The sequence below is a fragment of the Chenopodium album genome, chromosome 1, assembly GCF_948465745.1.
Source record: "Chenopodium album chromosome 1, dcCheAlbu1.1, whole genome shotgun sequence".
Taxonomy (NCBI): Eukaryota; Viridiplantae; Streptophyta; class Magnoliopsida; order Caryophyllales; family Amaranthaceae; genus Chenopodium; species Chenopodium album.
In genome coordinates, this window is record NC_137834.1 from 39,223,299 (window position 1) to 39,239,879 (window position 16,581).

General features: G+C 38.4%; 1 non-coding gene across 1 annotated transcript; it reads left to right on the forward strand.

The window, feature by feature from the left end:
- The first annotated feature begins 939 nt into the window (after positions 1 to 939).
- Positions 940 to 1,047, forward strand: LOC145566182 (small nucleolar RNA R71). Its single transcript, XR_014095376.1, has one exon. It is a non-coding gene; the product is annotated as a small nucleolar RNA R71 (small nucleolar RNA).
- Positions 1,048 to 16,581: the final 15,534 nt, after the last annotated feature.

Sequence of the window (16,581 nt, forward strand, 5' to 3'; positions counted from 1 at the left end):
ATTCACACTCTCTTCTTCTCCCTTCCTTTCCTCATTACCCCCCTCATTTGGCCCTTCATAGGAAGTTCCCGACCTCAATGTAATCGCCTTGCATGTATCGGGCTTTGAGTTATGAGAAGGGTTAGGTTGTGGTTGTCCGGGTAGAGTGGATGGTGAATTGAAAGGGGTTCTCTCGGCCAATTGAGCTAGTTGTGAATCAACCATCTTGTTGTGAGCTCTTATTTCTTGCATTTGTTGCCCAAAAGTTTTCATTTGTGCATGCATGGCTTTAAGGAGTTGAGTTTGTGTTAGCTCCTCTTAAGGTGCTTGTTCTTGATTTCTTTGAGGTGCTTAGGTTTGATTGTCGTATTGGTTGTTCTTTAGGTAGCTTCCTCTTGGGTTTTGGTGTTGATATTGAGGTGGATTTTGATATTGAGGGTTGGAATTGTAGCAAGGTTAAGCTTGTTGGTTCCATTGTTGAGGTTGAGATGCAAACCCGGGTGATGGTTGTCTCCAAGATACTCCACCGCCGCTTCCTCTAAATCCTTCTTGCATTGTGTTGTATGCCACTACATGCTCAGGGCTCAAACCTCCACAATAAGATGTATCATGGTTCGTTCCTCCACAATTTTGACTAGAGAAAGAGTTAACATGAGAGGAGCTTGCTCCACCACTTGCACTTGCGTTCACACTCTTGTTCAACTTGGAAAGCCCTTTTGTTAGTTGATCAATTTGATGTTGCAATTGATCAACCTTCTCCAATTCGTAAATACCACCTCTTTTTGGAGCATTCCTTCTTCGCCCCCCCCCCCAAGATTATTTCTTTGCTACCTCTTTTATTGTTGCTTCAACTTGATTTAGGGGGATTTTGATTAATTGACCATCCACCCCCGCATCCAAGTTAGCTCTTGACATGGGCTCCAATCCGTCGTAGAAAAACCGCATGAGCAACCCTTGATTGTACTCATAGTGAGGACACGCTTGCACCAACTCTTTGAATCTCTCCCAAGCTTTAACAAGACTTTCATCGGCTTCTTGCTTAAATGATGCGATCTTCCTTCTCATTTCGGCGGTCTTCTCCTCGGAGATGAATCGCTTCAAGAACGCCTTTACCATCTCCCTCCATGTTGTGAGAGAGTTAGGCTTTACTTGCATTAGCCATTTCTTTGCTCTTCCGATGAGATATTGCTAGAAGAGATGCATGTGAATGTAGTCTTGGCTCACTTCATTGGTTTACATCATCGCGCACAACTCAAGGAATTGGTCCAAATATTCAATGGGGTTCTCACTTGCACTTCCGAAAAATTGCTCCGATTGGACCATTCTAGTATATTGGGGATGGATTGAGAAGTTGGTTTCTGTGACGGGTAGCAAAATCCCTCCCGTGAGCTCATAATCTTCCGGATTTTCGAACTTACAAAACAAAACATCATCTTCTTGTCCCACCATTGATCTGCTTTGCGAACTTGAAGAGTAAGAATCACTCTCACTATCAACTATGGCACCAAGACCTCTTCCCTCTTCTTGATAAAGCCTACGGACTTGTCACAAAGTTTGGTCAATCTCGTGGTCAATTTGATGTGTGGGTGGTCCTTGAGACCTCCTAAGCATTCAACAAAGCTAAGAAAACAATTATCAATGACAAGGATGATGAAACAAACAAAATAAAAAGAAAAGCAAGAAAAATGACTCTAACAAAAGCAAAAGTAGACGCTAAACAAGCCGCTTCCCCAGCAACGGCGCCAAAATTTGATCGAGGGTGAGATAGGTCGTTAAACAATACCCTAATCAAATTAATCATTTATAATCCTAAACTACTGTAGGGAATATTTCAAGCATTACCCCTAGCTTGAACCCCACTTTGATCATACACTTAAGTACAGTGGCGACCAAAGGGAAAGAAGATAGAGCAAAAGAGTCGCCAACAAGTTTTAGGAGCTTGTAAACCGTTCACGAGGTGAAGGTTACACCCCTTAACGATCTAGGAGATCGTCAACTCCAATAAGTCCGAAACCATGACTGGTAGTTCGGGGATGAAGGTACAAATCCAACCTAAAAGAGATTGAACCTGCCCTAATAATAGGCCTCTACTTTATTCTGATCGTATTCATGTGCGCTTTCTGACTAACATGCAATCAATAGGTTTACCCTAAACCTATTTAATCTATGTTGGTTGAATATTAATGCACAAACAAAACTATTATTGGCGATCACTTGAATTATAATCAAATTCACCCTAAACAAGATTATTAATTATCTTATTAAGCGTGATTACAAGTACCAATTCCCTTCATACATGCATAAAAGGTGTGATCAAGCAATAACAATAAATATATATCATCAAGAAACATAATAATCATCATAAATAATAATTATAAAAATAAATCATAATAATAATAATCATCATAAAATTAAACATGTTCATAATAATAATAATCATCATAAAAATAAACATGTTCATAAGATCCTAGGCATGATACTAACAAGATTAATAACAAACCCTAGCATGTCACTAAACAATAAAAATCAAAGCTTTAGCCCTAAAATGATACTAACATGAATATTAGGAAAAGAATAGGAAGCACCGCAGGAAACACAATTGTCATATTTGATATTATAAATTACCCTAAACATGATACTAGGAAGATCAAAACACCCTAACATGACATTAGGAATCATAATAACAACCTAGACATGATTTCTATATCAAAATATCAATAAAAACCATTAAAGCACTCACTTGGACGCCTCGTATATCTTTCTAATAACAAAATACACACGTTAGTAACTTCAGGGAAAATATTAAACAAAGCAATTAAATTAAATAATTGAAATAATAATTTGGGACCAAACCCTCAGAAATTAAAAACCTTTCACGTCTAGGGCGAAGGCAACTTAGAACAATGTTTGGTGTTTCTAGGTCTTGTGAATGCAGAATTTTGTATGCAAAAGGGTTGATTTAGAAAAAAAGAAAAAGAAAGCTTTAGCTTTGAGAGAGAAGAGAATTAGAGAACTCTTGAGAATTGATGATAATTGTTGATGATTCAAAACGGAGATTTTAGGAGGCTATTTATAGAGAAAATCAGCAAAAAAGATAGAAAAACAAACCAGAGTTTTGACGTGAAAAAACGAAGTTAGCGCCAGACGCTGACATTAGCGCCAGACGCTAACGCTAGCGCCAGGCGCTAATGTCTGGCGTTAGGCGCTAATCAATTTTTTTACGCGTTTTCTAAATTAAGATAAAATTTAACCGTACAGGAGGATAAAACTGTATTTTCCTCAAAAACACTCTTTTATTCTGATTAAAATTCCAAAGAGTCAACAAAAATCAATTTATCAATGCTAATTGAATTAGGAATGAAAAGAACCTTCTAGAAGACTAAAACCACTCCTAATTGCATTAGGAATGATAAATCCATATTAGGCCCTCCTCTAGATCATTGGGCCGCATATAAGGCTCAAACCGGGCCAAGTTTAGTAATTTGGTCATAACTTCCTCATTATTCATCGGAATTGGGCTTATAATATATCGTTGGAAAGGTCTTTTCATGCCCCATCCCACTACACCATTATTGGACCCTTACTATAGACCAACCAAACTGGATTGGCTGTTTTCTAAAAATAGGTTTTCAAAAACAGAGAGAAAAGAAAAGAAATTAAAATTATCCGCAACACTAGACTTTCCACACTTTCACTTCATTCGATTATGATTCGACGTGAAAGTACTCATCACCGGGTTTGGTTTTGGGGAGACACAAATGGGTGTCTACAACTACCCTATGTAAGGAGGGTGATCCCGTCTAAGGGGTACTCTCCTTAAATGCCCATGGCCCTTTCAAAGCCTAGGACTTTACACTTGTTAGGGTGTATTAGGATTTGAATTCCTGATTTTTTGGGGGGCCTTGAATTAGAAATGATTCTATCATACATGCTTTTTTGTAAGGAACAAGTAGGAGTCGCCAATGAGTTTTAGGAAAACCCATAAAGCTCGTTCATGCCTTTCTCCCAAGTAGAGTTCAAGGGGTATTTAGCATGAATCATAAGTTTACCCATGCTAAAATTGGTCTACATAAACCAGAAATGAGTTCGGGAGCGAGGGTACTAAGATAGCGTTCCCTTTGAGGGGAATCGCGATCCTAGCCCTAGTGCGGCCTCTACTAGCTCTTCCTTTGCACATTTTCATCACCAAACAATATATGCAACGTGATACCTTAAACTATGTTAGTTGATTTTATTTACACACATCAATTCACGTAGGAATTACATCGTAAGGTCGTTATTCTTATTTAATTAAATTCGTGAAAAGAACAAGAAAATAAACAATATTCGCCTTGGCTTAAGTGATCAACCAACAATTATTTTATACAATTCTAATCTTTATTTAACGAAAGATACTATATGGAATTGATTAATTTAATATTTTAAAGGTGATCAAACAACACTAATTAATTAATTAAGATTCTTTTAAACAAGAAAATAAATGTGATTTAACTAAGTGCTCGGGAATTTACCACTTCTATTTGCTAGATCTCCATTTAGAACACTTATGGATTCCTTCTTGTTGAGGAACCTCCACTGTAGTAACAAAGTATCAAAGGGGTGTGTTTAGGACAAGAGGGTTAGGAAGCACAAGTTCACAAGTATTCTGCCAGCGTTTTAGGTTATTTTCCGTGTCTTTAAGCCTCGGATTAGGGTCTTATTTATAGGGAATGATTAGGTTTAGGGTTAAGAACATTCTGCCGCAACAGGTGTCGCGCGCAACTGGATAAGTTACGCGCGGCAGTCACGCGCAAGTGAATAAGTTGCGCGCGGATGATGCGCTCAGTTATTTGTCTTGCGCGCATCTATGTGGTAACAATCGATTTTCCAATATTTTGATATTCTGAATCTTTCGCGAGCGCATCTACAGAAGTTGCGCGGAGTGCTGCGCGCAATGGAATAAGTTGCACGCGACAGCTGAGCGCGACTTTGTGAGATACGCGCGACATTTTCTGCGGCAGCTTAAATTTTAACCTAGACGCTCCTAAATCCGTCATTATTGGGTTTTAAGCACAGGCTGAAGCCTAAATATGATCGGGTTTAGTTAATTAGACCTTGTATTGGTCTTGTTCTTTTATTCGGGCTAGTCTTTTGTGTTTTGTGGCTTAACCAGTTATCCATAAGTATTCTTCACTTTGATCCAACGCGAAGATGGCTTTATTTATCGTCATTGCACTTCTTGTCGGGACAGGAGGCCATAAGTAGATGTCTACAGTTAGTCCCCTTTTTGATTGAGTCTAGGATAGACGATGATCAAAGTAGTCTAGAAAAAATCCGAGACTCATTCTGCAAAGTTCTCGGTTTGCTAAGTGTTTGAAACAAGTAGCTATTAAGGCTAGAGAAAGTTTTCCCAAGTCTTAATGCGCTAAAGAATCTAGATTGATCCATTGCAATTGTAGAATACTTTTACAAGTAAATGTATTCTGGGTGATGTCAAGTCATGATAAGAAATCGGTTTTAAAAAGAATAAAATGGGATGATTTCCTCTCAATCATGTCATCGTTGGTCTAAAGTCCCTCGATATGTCATTGGAACTTTAGCCTGACTTTAACAAAGTAAAAAGAATAAAGAGGGGCTTTTGATATTCGAACCGAAAAGGGTCCAGCATTCGAGCCGGGTCCGGTATTCGAGCCGGATGTCCACAAGATAGAAATACATGTCTCAGGACTGGAGGCATATATCCTAATCCAGTGAGAGAGAAGAAAGTCAGCAACTCTCTCAACAGTTTTGTCCACAAGATGAGTACACGTGTCTCAGGACTGGGGGCACGTGACTACATGGGTGCGACACTGTCTCGTCGCTCTTTATACAGGGGGTGGACGGACACCCTAACTGTCCGGCAAGTTAGTAAGCTCACTAACTACCGTATTTGATTCCATTCAAGAAGTGCATGTTCCTAAAGGTTCGGCGCGCCTATCAACTCGTGAGCTAACGCATACAGTTAATAGTCTACCTTTTAGTTCCGAGAGGTAGATCTCACAAAGCTTGCGCTTAGGTGAAATTTTACGCAACACCTACGCCGTATAATTTTACGATGTACGCTACGCCATTTGCATTTTTACGCTGCATGAAAACGCCTTCCTTTTGCTTAGCACGTGAAAAAGAAGAAAACCCGGACACTTATGACGTCAGTACAGTTAAATGACAAACCTATCTATGGGTGATTTTATGTAAAGCACCACCACGGAACGTCTTAAGGCACACTTACGAAAAAAGTTCAAAACGTATGCTTGGGGAAGGCATAAAGCACGGGGTGCATGCAAAATGATGCAAAAAACTATCAAAGAAATAAAACTACAAATGCAAAGCAATTAAAAGGATTTTGATAATTTGCGCGCCATTGCGTCTAATAACGAGCAAAAACCGTTGAAAAAATGATCAAACTAATCAAAATCCGGATACAGGTCATTTTAGTGACCAGTATTCGTGCGCAACTCAGTGGGTCGCGCAGGCCAGGCACGCGCATCGTTCGGAGTTGCGCTGCTATGTCAAGCGCAACTTCTGGAGTTGCGCGCGACACTTAGTTCAGCAAAAAGAAAATCGCGAATGCGATTTTTCATTTCGCTCTCTCTCTCTTCTTCCTTCCTCCTTTTTCACTCTAAAGAGCTCCATTTTTTGCGATTTTTGAAGCTGAAGGAAGAAAATCTCGCTCTTAATTCACATTTGCCATAATCCAATGTAAGTTTTTTGCTTAAATTCGTTCATTCTTGGCTGGCATTTGAGCGTTTTTCGAATCGTAAAACACCAAATTTTGAATTTGGGGATTTTTTTTCGGTCCATTATTCTTGAAATTATTTGTTCCATGTCGTTATGCTATGTTTAAGGAGTGTTTTGCAACAAATTTCATGAAAAATGGTTAAGTATTGAACCTTGTATGAGCATTTCTTTGTTTAAGTTCGTTCTTGCTCTTTTTGCTCGAATTTTGCTTGAATCTATTGCTTTTATTGCACATTTTGGTTATACTTGTTGATTATGAAGTATGTAGATTGTAGTATTAGAACTAGTATTACTTTCATAATTCACATTTTGCAAATTTTGAAATTGAAAAAATGGAGCGAAGTGTATACTTTGCTTGTTTTTGCCATATTTGAATTTCAAGATTGTTTGGTAGACGCTAATTGTGTTGGTGTTACTATTATTCGTCTTAGAATAGTTGATTCTTTGAGATTTTGAAACATAATCCCTTGAATGCTTAGTTACAACTGGTATAGGATGGCTTTTGTGGGTGTTAAAAGCCCCCATTTACTGAGTTTGACTGCAGGTATCGTAGCCCCCAAGTATGGGTGGCCTTCGATTTTTGTGTTTTGTCCTATCGGCAGCCGTTATGCTGCCAAAATGGATCTAGAACACGATTATTAGTTTAGGAAAAAATGAACTAATAGAGAAATCTTGTCTATCATAGCATGGATTCGCCTCCATTTGTCGACGCTGAGGAGATTCTAGGCGGTTGGGTGCCTCCTACAACGGAGATCACGTATACTGGTGCTGTCGGGTTGGTAATTCGTGAGATCCTTCCAGCAGCGGAGGATGATGAGGGGATACCGTTCATTCCTGAGACGGTTGAGTCGGTATGTCCTTTTTTGTATATGTACTTAAAATATTTCTATTTTTTGCTTCATATACATTTATTTACTAACTGTCCTTGTATTCTTGGAACAGGTTCTGCGAGAGACCGTGAACGGCATGGTGAGGACTATATGTGCTTTCCGAGCTGCTTATCGGAGAGCCCTCGTGACTTTGTCATGCCGTGATCATCGGATGATTGCGGTAAGTTTCATTTCTTTTCTTTTTCGACGAAGTTATTACATTTCATGTATTAATCTTCGTTTTGGGATTTTGCAGGATGTACAGCTACCGTCTAGCAGTCACAGAGCACCCTGATCCTTTTGTACACATTTTGTTATATTTTTAGGAAACAAATGTACATATTATTTTGTTTTGTTGTACATATGACACTCTTTTTTTTGTATATGTCATTTATATTATTATTATTTTTTGTTTCCATGTGTACACATATAAAAGAAAAAAGCAAAAAAAATTCCGAGGGCGGGAAAGGGTTCCCGGCTTACCCCCCTCAAAAAAAAAACAAAAGAAAGGAAAATAGGAAAAAAGAGACTAAAAAGGAAATAAGGAAAATAGAAAAATGAAAATAGGGGAAAAAAGGATGAAGGAAAAAAGAACAAGAAAATAATAAAATAAAAAAGAAAACAAATAAGACGTAAAGAAAAGGGACACAAGAGTTAACAAAAGGCAAGCGTATGATTAGTCTTAAGATTTCGTCATTATGTAAGCCAAAATACGGAAACAAACATAAACCACATGTCGCGACAGAGAAGACGCGCGCAACTGGATGAGTTGCGCGCGGCTGTTGCGCGCATGCAATGTAGTTGCGCGCGCCACCTGTTTGTGAACTTTCCTTTGGGCGAAAATTGCCGAAAATATGCCCCTCTTGGGTCTATTTAAGCACGGTTTCGTGTAGGTTTTTTTATCATCTCGCATTCATTCGCTTAGTAATATTATAAGAACTAAAAAGAAAAATCTCTCTAAATTCTTACTCTCCCCTTTTTTTTATTTTGAACAATGGTGAAGACCTTTGAACAGCATTTCAAGCAATGGGTTACCTCCCTTTCAAACGAGGACAAACTTGCTTTCAAAATTTATCACCTAGACCCTCTATTGAATTATATGCAATTAGTGATTAATTTTGATTTCCTTCATGCCGCAGCTAACCATTAGGACTCCAACCACCATCTCTTTTTATTTAAAGGGGAAGAAATTATTCCCCTTCCTGGTGAGTTCGAGGCCTTGCTAGGCTTCCCTACAAATACTCTCCCTGTGACTTATTCGCCCCCATTGTCGGATCCCAAAAATATATTCCAAAGATTTTTCGGCTTGTCCGACAATGATATGACCAATATTGGAACTGAAGAAGGCGTGAATTTGATTCAATTTATTGAACATTTCGTCGCCCCTCGTGACAACATGACTAAACAACGCTTTAAAATTCGTGCTTTATGCTATTTTCTTGTTGTCAATTGTTTACTTAGGACAGGCAAAGAATATGAAGATTATTCCATGGTGTCCGTAGTAGAGCAAATAGAGGGATTTCATTCACCTGCTCCTTTGGCTTTGGCAGAAACCTTTTTATGCTTGAATCGCCTTAAAGGAGACCCTAACGAAAATGGTTTCACGGGAAGTCCACTCCTATTACACATAAGTTTTTTTTTGTCGTTTTTATAGCGCAAGCCATGAAGTTGTGCTAGTATGTCCAACGCAATCTTCTGCGCTGCGCACGGATGGCGTGCGCAACTTATTCTGATGGCGCGCCACCTGCTCGTGTAAAAACTATTTTTTTTTTTTGATTTGGCTCATGGAGCGTTTGCGAATAGAGTATCAGCCACAAAATATCGAGGCTAATGGAGTACGGACATTCCCTTGACGTCGAATCCTTTACAAGCACAAGAATGAAGAGGAATAGACGTCGTTTTTCTGTCACGAGGTTCCTTACATACGTTTTGTGATTCCTTGGTGGAACATAAATAGTATGGTTGGGAGTAGTCTCAATTGCCCTTACGTTAGGCTTTTAGGACTATCTAGTGCTACTTACATTTTTCCTTGCATGGTAATGAGACAATACGGGATGAAACAGATTATTCCCCCGCAAGACTGTGATGCACCCAAAGATGTGAATTTTAGACCCGAGCGAATTTTTCGTTGGATAGAGTATTGGTCAAGTCTTCCCAGGTGGGTAGTACAAAATCCTGCTGCGAGTATTGTATTATCTTCCTTTTATAAAGCTTCGATGAATGCGGCGAATAAGGGCGAATTAAACAAGGCCCGATCTCAATATCAAACTGCCACGGCTCGCAATCCGCCTAAGCCTTTAATGCATTCGGCCACCACTACCCCTCCTAGTGGCCAAAACAAAGGAGTGAGAAGAAAATTGGACTTCTCATCTCCTAAGGCGCATTCGAAGGAATCCAAAAGGAAAGCTCCCTCCAAACCCGCACAAAAAGGTGTGATAATCAAGGAACCTTCGCAACAAACTCGAAAAAGGACTCTAACAAAAGCTTCGGAAAAGGGAAAAAGGGTTGAAAAAGCTCCTATTCCTAAATTGAAGAACAATGTATGGGTCAAGAAGAAGATTGTAGGAGAAAGCGATAAGGTTTCTGAAAATACTGCGATGGAAACTACTCCTCCATCATCCGTGACAATTGAAGATATAGTGAAGCCTTATAGTGTTACATAATTTTGTTGTGTTCTCTCTCTCTTTTTTTTTTTTTTTTTTTTTTTGAATATAAACTAATCAATACTATGCCCCTTTTCTTTATTTATGATCTAGTTCAACAATGTCTCCTTTGTTTTTGAATTTGAATGAAATAAAAATGAGCTTTATGTTTTGATATTTTGATATGACCGAATCATATAGATTGCCTACGTATTCGTATCACGAAATCAGGTCATTGCATAGTTCTAATTCTTTTATTATGTGTATATATATTTTCTTTAACTCCTTAAGTAGAAAATAAATGAAAAAATTAATCAAACTTTGTTTAAAAGGAATTAAATCAAAGTTTAATTTTTATACTTTCCGAGTGCATGTTTAAATTCACGAAACGCCCTCCTTTTATCGTAAGTTGAAGTTGCAACTTCATTCAAACAAAAAATTTTGGGTTCGCAGTTTTATGATCAGGTGGCGCGCGCAACATCTAAGGTTGCGCGAACCTATCGCGCGCAACTGCATGAGTTGCGCGTGACATCCGCGCGACACCTGTACTACGAGTGTTTCGAAAAAAAATTTATTTCTGTGCTATTACCCCCCAAGTGTGAAGATTTTTTTCGTGAAGTTCAATAAAAAAATCTGAACACTTAGAACGGTTTATTATTTCTAAATTCCCCCCCCCCTAAGTGTTATGTATTTTAACGTGTCATTCGTTAAAATACATAACACTTAGAATCTTTCAATTGAATGCTAATTAAAGTTAGTTATATGAATGAACGAGTTAATCCGGATTTCATATGTAATATTTCTTAAGTCGATCAACGTTTATTAATTGGCGAATTTCATCTCCTCCAATGTCCATTAATCTAATAGCTCCTCCTGATAGGATTTCAATTACGCGGTAGGGACCTATCCAATTAGGTTTGAATTTCCCTCTTGGATCGGTAGGTGGACCCCTAACCTCTTTTAGTACAAAGTCACCTTCTTTAATATTTCTGGGTTTTACTCTTTTATTTAAATGACGCGCAATGCGCCTTAGGTAGACTTGTACATGATGCAAAGCTCTTAATCGTCGTTCATCGAGCAATAAAGGCTCCTCATACCTCGCTCTTACCCATTCAGCTTCCGGTAGCTTACTTTTGAGTACGATGTGTAGGGATGGTATTTCCAGTTCGGCCGGTTGAACTGCGTCCATTCCGAAAACTAAGGAGTATGGAGTTACTCCTATTAATGTTCGTATAGACATTCTATAACCTCATAGTACGAAGTGTAGTTTATTCGGCCAGTCTTTATAATTTTCTGCCATTTTCTTAATGATGACTGTTATATTTTTTTTGCCAATTCTACAGCTCCATTCATTTGAGGTCTGTATGGGGATGAGTGATGATGTTTTACTTTATAACAAGTTAAGAGGGTCTCGACTTCAGCTTTGAATTGAGATCTCTGATCACTAATTAGTTCGTGTGGAACTCCATATCTACAAAATATGTTTCGTTCGAGAAACTTTGCGACATGTTTAGAAGTAATATTCACGTAAGAAGCAACCTCAATCCACTTAGTGAAGTAATCGATGGCTACCAATACGTACTCGTGCCCTCCTGCTCCTGTTGGAGAGACTTTTCCAATTATGTCAATTCCCCAAGTTAAAAAGGGCCAAGGGGAAGTGAGATTATATAGTTCGGATGGTGGAAGGTGTTGTAAATTAGCAAACATTTGGCACTCTGGACATTTTTTGACATATTGTATGCAATCATGTTCCATAGTGGACCAATAGTACCCTTGTCGCGAAATTATTTTTTCAAGCATTTTACCATTCATGTGAGGTCCACAAACACCTATGTGAGTATTCTCCATAAGGCGTGTGGTTTCGGGTTGGTCTATACACACTAAACTTTGACCATTAGGTCCTTTTTTGCATAATTGACCATTTAATAGACCGTATTGAGCCGCAAGTGTTCGTAAGGCTCGTTGATCTTTCGATGAAGTATTTTCGGGATATGTGCCATGAGTAATATATTGGAGGATATGATCATACAAAGGATTGTTCTCTTCGATGTCATTTATTTCCTCTATTGCGTTGCAATATGATGGTTCTTCTCTTCTATCAACGCATAATGGCATCATATTCAAGTGATCTGGAATGTTGATCATTGAGGCTAATTTTGCTAGCGCATCGGCAAATTGATTATCATCCCTTGGGAGATATTTAAAGTCAATATGTTCAAAGTGCTCGACGAGTTGCTCTAGGTGTGCTTGGTATAATATCATTGTGGAGTTCATTATTTTCCATTTTTTCAGTATATGATTTATAATCAAACTGGAATCTCCATATACCTCTAATTTTTGCACACCTATGCTAGCTGTTGCTTCTAATCCAATAATGCACGCTTCACATTCAGCGACATTATTAATAACCTCTAATTTTTGCACACCTATGCTATCAAAGTCTAGTTTGACAGAGATTAAAGTATGTGCTCCCTCTTGACTTATGAGTAACACTCCTACACCACATCCCTTTTTATTGGATGCACCGTCGAAGTACATTACCCATTTGTCATCTTGTGTCATGAGAATCTCTTCATCGGGAAGATGAGTAGTTTATGCATGACTTGTTTGAATTGGATGTTGGGCCGAAAAGTCGGAAATTACTTTTCCCTTCATTGAGTTTTCTGGAATATATTTTAACTCAAATTCGGCCAACATCACCAACCATTTGGATATTCTTCCTTGTATAGGTGGTTGTTCAAACAAATACTTTATCGGATTTTGTTGAGAAATCACATGAGTAGTGTGTGGTAGCATATAATGTCGTAATTTTTTAGTTGCCCACACTAATGCTAAACTTGTCTTTTCTAAGGTGCTATATTTCGTTTCATATTGGATGAATTTTTTGCTTATGTAATATATTGCACGCTCAACTTTTTCTACCTCTTGTGCTAACATGGCGCCTGTGGTCGTGTCTGTAACTATAATGTATAGCCTAAGAGGTAGTTTGGGTACTGGTGGTGCTAAAATCGTTGGACTTTTGAGATAATCTTTGATTTTCTCAAAGGCCTTTTGGCATTGATCGTCTCATTCATGTTTTTCCTCTTTTTTCAATTTTTTAAATATTGGCTCACAAGTCATAGTCAATTTGTTGATAAATCAACTAATGTATTGCAGTTTAACAAGGAACACCCTAATTTCTTTTTGTGTTTGAGGAGGAGGCATGTAAACAATTGCCTTTATTTTAGAGGGATCGATCTCAATACCGCGAGTGCTTACTACGTATCCGAGTAACTTGCCGAAAGTTACTCCGAAGGCGCATTTTTGTGGATTTAATCGCATGTTGTATTTTTTTATGCGAGTGAAAAACTTGCGTCAAGCTTTTATATGTCCCATTCTATCTTTGGTCTTTACAATCATATCATCCACATACACTTCTATTTCTTTATGCATCATATCATGCAAGAGAGTTGTAGCCGTTCTTTGGTACGTAGCTCCTGCATTTTTTTAAACCAAATAGCATGACTGTATAACAATACGTACCCCAAGGGGTGATAAAACATGTCTTTTCTTCGTCTTCTTTTGCCATTAAATTTGGTAGTAACTTGCGTATCCATCCATAAAGGATAACATTGCATGTTCAGCCATGTTATCTACCAATATATCAATATGTGGTAGAGGAAAATCGTCTTTAGGGCTAGCCTTATTAAGGTCCCTAAAGTCGACACACATGCGAACTCGTCCATCCTTTTTAGGGACTGGGACGATGTTTGCTACCTATTATGGATAATTACATTAGCGAATGAAACATGCGTCCAATTTTTTTTGTACTTCTTCTTTTATTTTTAACGCGACGTCAGGTTTCATTCGTCAAATTTTTTGTTTTACTGGTTTAGAGATAGGGTTCAAGGGAATGGTATGTTCCGCAATTTCCCTATCTATTCCAGGCATGTCCTTGTATGACCAAGAGAACACGTCTTCGAATTCTTTGAGTGTCGATATGAGGGTCGATCGCTCTTCCAGATTTAGAGTTAAGCCAATTTTGACTTCTCTTTTGTTTTCATTAGTTCCTATATTGATTGTTTCAGTTTCTTCAATGATAGGGTTCTTTTGTTCTCGTTCATTCATTACTTCAACCAACTTATTAATATCTTCATTAGATTGATTGTTATAGCATTCGAAAGATTCAATAGAAAGCATATACTCAGAAAATAGAGCTCATATTATTAGAATCAAAAGAAAGTACATTAAGAGAAGAATCCTTTTTGGGATCTTCGTCCTTAGAACTAGAAAATAAAGACTCGGTAATGGCCATAAGGCCTAGATTCTCAGCTTCCCTAGAGTCTATAATAGATTCGTCGTCCGATTCTTCAAACATCTTCCCTTCGCCTGTGACGATTTCCAGATTATCGCCTTTGTGATTGGTCCACTTGAACCTCCACCCATGCTCCAAGGTTTCATTAGAAGGGGTGATCAATGAAGTTGGATCAAAAGCTTCATCTTGGATGGCATTTTGATTGGTCATCGCAGCGACATGATTTTGTTCTAGTCCAAATAGCAACTTAAATGCTTGTCTATCATAGCACCCTGGAATTGGGTATTTTGATTTAACGATACTAAAATTGTCATCCAAAAAGTAGCAATCATGCAATATTTCGAATCCAGGCTTCTTGATTCCTTCCAAAACTAGTGGTTCTGGAAAGTAATAGCATGGGTAGTCTTCTCCCTCCCTAATGAATTGTCCATTAAGGGTTTGTTGGTAGGATGGGAGTAAAGTGACTATCCCTTTCTTGTTGTTGTCTCTACGTGCTTTGTTTTTCGCATCGTGAGACTTCAATTCTTCTCTGGTTGGTTTATATCCCAATCCAAAGGAGAAGCTTTTCTTTGGGATAGGAAGTAAGAAAGATTTCTTCATTCCTATTCCTAAAGGCATCCTAGGAAAGTAACTACTCTTGAGTAAGATGTTGTTTACTATATGGGTGGAATATGGATCAAGCTTGAAAGGTTCTTCCAAGTCTTCTTCCATTTCTATTGTGTAGATTGGCTCCGCGGCAAATCCCCACATGTCCTCTTCATCATTATCGTGGTTTATTTCTAAGAGTGATTGATCATTTATTGCTATTTTAAGTGGAGAAGCATGTATAGTCATAGGAAGCCCTTAATAGTTCAACCTAATCATTTGATGAAGTGAGGATGGTATCGCACCAAGCTCATGTATCCAAGGACGTCCAAGTAGAAGGTTGAATGTAGGTTTTATGTCCATAACGTGGAATTCAACCATCTTTTGTATTGGACTTGTGGTAATTGGTAGCTTAACAGTTCCACACACCGATCTTCTCGAATTGTCATAGGCCCTAATGCTTTGTGTTGTTGATTGAAAATCTTTTTCTGGATTAAGGCCTAAATATTTTGCAGTTTGCAATGGGCATACATTTACATCTGACCCATTGTCTACCAAAGTTAGAGGGATGTTGTATCCCTTGCCCCCCACAGTTAAATATAATGCATTATTGTGGATAGTGTCTTTTGAAGGCAAATCATCATTAGTGAAAATGATTGATTTGTCAGATTTCTCGCTAGTAAGCAAGCTAACGAGATCTTGATGGTTTGTGTCTGTGCTTACAGACAAATCCGTTAGAGCATTCATAAGAGAATTCCTATGTTCTTTAGAAGTACTTAGGAGTTCTCAAATGCTAACATTCGCCTTAGATTGGCGAAGTTGTTTGACCAATGGATCTTCCACCACAAGTGGAGGTGGTATTGTATTTTACATTTGACTTTGGGTTTGATTTTGTGTGGTCGAAGATCCATTTGGTGGTGGTGCTTGGTAAACTCGCCCAGAACGAGTTAGATGATCTATCTCGCTTGGATTAGTTGTAGGACTCATAAACCAACTTTCTTCTAGAGGCTTTGAGCGTGCCTCCATTTCAAGATGTTCCATGAGTTGAGCTTGATGCCATTGTTCATCCATGGAGAGATTTGATAAGTCTTGTGACTTCCCCAAGAAATGATCCCAATCAAGAGCTCCATTTGTACCATTTTGTAAACAAGATGGAGGTGGGACGGCGGCATACTTAGAGACATATAAGTCTTAAAAGTCGTCGTCCCATAGTCCACATACTTCATTAGTTGCCCCTATGAGTATTATGGATAGAGGTTCTCCTATAGGTGTGATATAGTTCAAAGGATTGAACATATCACTTCCCATATGGTCCTCATTGATGTGAAACACCCCTAAGGGGGATGCATTATTATTAGGTTTAGGCGTGGGAATTCTCCCATCGTCTACCAAATCTTGTATTTTATGCAACGTTCAGTATCGTGTCCATTGCCTCTATGATAAGCGCAATAAGCAT